Source organism: Chinchilla lanigera, unplaced genomic scaffold (genome assembly GCF_000276665.1).
Source record: "Chinchilla lanigera isolate Chin_1 unplaced genomic scaffold, ChiLan1.0 scaffold00017, whole genome shotgun sequence".
In the NCBI taxonomy this organism is placed as follows: domain Eukaryota; kingdom Metazoa; phylum Chordata; class Mammalia; order Rodentia; family Chinchillidae; genus Chinchilla; species Chinchilla lanigera.
This window is the reverse complement of record NW_004955418.1, coordinates 2356544-2360329: the sequence shown is the minus strand read 5'-3', so window position 1 is coordinate 2360329 and position 3786 is coordinate 2356544.

Here is a 3786-nt window from a genome sequence, read left to right as displayed (position 1 = left end):
GAATAATCAATCCAAAATGTAATATAACTACTATTTCTAAGGGAAGGTATGGAACACACAGGTGTGATCTGGCCTCCGCAGGAATAGGGGTCCACTAGGCTATAAATGGGTTCTCTGAACCAGGAAAGACTCCCTGGCCCGGAAATTGGAAATTGACTGGAAACTGACATCTCCACTGTGTGGCACAGGCCGGCAGACCTAGGGCCTGGCAGCAGTCGGGGTCTTTGCACCCAAGAAGGACCCACTCTCCAGGAGCCACACGCTCCTCCCCTTGACTGACAAGGCACGTCTGTGCAGTGTCCGGACTACACCACCCTGCACCAGCCGACACAAGACTTCAGAGTGTTTATAATATTCTGTTTCTCAAGCAGATGTTATTCAGGGTTTATTTTTCATAATTATTCTTCAAACTGTATGTATGTATTATACCACATCCTCTTTTGTGTATTTTTCACAATTTAAGAAAATAAGATATTTGGCACAGCAGGTGGCACATGCCTGTAATCCCAGCACTCAGGAGGCTGAGGCAGGAGGATCATTGTGAGTTCGAGACTAGCCTGGGCTACAAAGTGAGCTCAAAGCCAATCTGAACTGCATAGCAAGACCCTGTCTCAAAAAGAAAAAAAAAAAAAAAAAAAATATTTGGCAGTGTGAGGACATGTAGTACCATTGGACCACACACAGACCTTCACCGTGACTTCAGTGCCAGCCCCCTCCGTGGACAACCTAGAACCTAGGAGATTCTAAGGGGCCTTAGGGCAATGTTTTTCTTAGCTCCACCATGAAAGCGCTTTTCAGAGTTGCTCGCGGGCAGGAAAACAGGATTCTCCTTCTTTTATCACCTATGCCTATCTTCAGTAAGAGATTTTAATTGTGTTCTCACCCACGGAGATTTGTGGACACCTGTAATCCAAGAAAGCTTCCTAAGATCTGAAGAAAAATTTCATTAGTAGGGATCAGCATGTCTGATAAAATCTGCCATGCTGCTCTAAAAGGAAGCAAAGCCTGGTGGTGGTATATACCTGAAGTCTCACCACTAGGGAAGCTGAGGCAGGAGGATCATTGTGAGTTTAAGGCCAACCTGGGTTACATAGTGAGTTCAAGACCAATCTAAACTACACAGAGAGCCACCTCCAAAAAAAATTTTTTTAAATTAATATAAGGAAGCAAAGGGGCTGGGGATTTGGCTAAGCGGTAAAAGCACCTATCTGCCACGCACAAGGTCCTGAGTTCGATTCCCGGTACCAAGAAAAAAAAAAAGAGGAATCAAGACACTTACACCCTTATTGGAGCCAGGGATATAGCTCAGCGGCATAAGCACCTGCCTGGTAAGCACAAGGTCCTGAGTTCAATTCCTGGTACCAAAAAAAAAAAAAAAAAAGGAAGCAAAGAAACAGACAGAACTTGGGAGGTTCTGTGGCAGCCCAGGCATGTTGGATTCTGAGATACTCCAACTCTGAGATTGTTTTGCTTTTTACAAAGCAGCCCTGGACCTTTTTTCCCCTTTTGTTTTTAATAGCGCACTTTGGATAAGACAGAAGACAGAAGGCCACTGAAATACCTCCTTCCCTAAAAATAACCCTGAAGTATATTCTCTCAAGGCTTTGCATGCACTTAGCAAATACACACACACAATCACTTTTTTCTAATGTAAATGGGAACAGACCAGGTTCTATACTTTTTACACATAATATTCCATAGAATACACCCATATTAATAAATTTAACTTGTTTCCAGTTTTCTCATGAAAAACAATACTGCAATATGTTCGTATATTCACATGTAAATTTATGTAGAACAGATTCCTAGAATTGCTGGGCTAAAGAGTAACACATTTAAAATTTGCTTAAACTTTCACCAACAACAGATATTATGTATGTTTTTATTTTTTAGCAATCTGATGAGCAAAAACTGATACACATTATTTAACTTGCATTTTCCTGACTGCAAGTGCGGTTGAGTATTACCCTTCTTGGCCACTTGCATCACTTGTTCAGTGAATTACCTCTGCCTATTTTCCTGGTTTTTGCCCCTGCCTTCTGGTTCCTCATTTTGATCATAAGCTTAGCTACTACACACTGAGCACTTAGCTATGTGTGCCAGTTACTGCATTAAGTGTTTTTTGTTTTGGCTTTTTCCTGGTAATGGAGATTGAACCCAGGTCCTTCTCACTAAGTCGAATCCCTAGCCCTTTTTTTATTTTGAGACAGGATCTCACTAAGTTGCCTAGGCTGGGCTTAAAGTTGCAATTCTCCTGCCTCAGCCTCCTGAATAGCTGGAATTACAAGCCTGTGCCACTGCAGCTGGTTACACTATGTGCTTTTAATGTATTATTATTATTTTTTGTTCGTTTGTTTCCTGGTACCGGGAATGGAACTCACGATCTTGCACTTGCCAGGCAGGCGCTGTGCCACTGAGCTAAATCCCCAGCCCCAATAAGTTATTTCTTAAGACAACCTTTTTGCGGGTAGAAAATCTGAGAACATAGAGAGGTAAAATTTAAACCCTAGTCAGTTTTACTTTAAAAGCTGTACTTTCCCCACTGTACTGAAAAGCTTCATTTTACCCTGGTGCGGAAAGCCTAAAGGAAGAGACTCACCTCAGCACTCAGGCCTGTCGATGCCCATTCCAGCTGCAGGACTGGCGGGTTTTACCCTCTGCTCTTCCCAGATAACGAGGCTGAAAGCCGCCCGGAAGCCTGCTTGGCAAACTCAGCTGCCTGTTATCTGCGTCCTTAGAGATAAAGGGCCAGCCCCAGGACAAGGGTCGGGGGAAAGAAAATGGAAACACCAAGGAACACAGAGACCTTGGCCCCATCCATCCCTATCTTTGGCAAAGGGAGGGCACACAGCCCACGTGCAAGCCTAGGCCTCCACTCACTCACCCCACACCCCTGCCACGCTAGAAGTTTTTAAAAACTGACTTGGGGAACTTTGGATCACAGGTGTGGATAACAAATGTGAAGAAAAAAAGATGATCAGTCTGTGCCTCTGCTTTTATGAAATCAAAATCATTACCTTATAATCTTTTTATTATATAGCTTAAAATGCTAAAGTGTTTCTAAGAATCTCTCTTTTTTTCCAGATCTGATTAGTGCAGATAAAATACAGGAAACGTGATTTTCTGGTCTTACTGTCCACATTCATCATAATCTTCCAGGGAAAGAGAAGGGGTAAATTACGTCTGAAAGAACTGCTGGACTCCGCTCCTTCCGGAAACATTAGCCACTGCTGTAACAGTTAGAGCAGCCTGACACCGAGTGAGGATGCATGGAGGTGTGTTAGACTCCTCTTCCAACTTCCGTATGGTTAAAACTTTCCAAATATGAAAAAGTCAAAAACAGTAAAAAGTGCCAGGGAGTGGCCTTGCACTGGAGGCCTCACATTGAGTAGAAAGGCTTCCTGCTCTTTTTTTTTTTTCTTTTTTGTCTTTTTGAGACAGGGTCTCGCTATGTAGTTCAGGCTGGCCTTGAACTCACTTTGTAGCCCAGGCTGGCCTCAAAATCCAAACGATCCTCCTGCCTCAGCCTCCCGAGTGCTGGGATTACAGGTGTGCACCACCATGCCCAGCCCTTCCTGCTCTTTTGAGGAGCAATAATCCCATTCTTTTTGCTAACAGCTTTCAAAGCATTTTTATAAATATATTATCTGATTTATCCTGTAAATATGATTGCAAATTCAACCTGGAACCTCCTGCTTTTTATTATTCCTTTCTTCCTGGTCTCTCATTGTTTTTCTGTGATAAATCTAATCCAAGGACAGCCAGAAGTCTGTCAGTTGGAGTGGG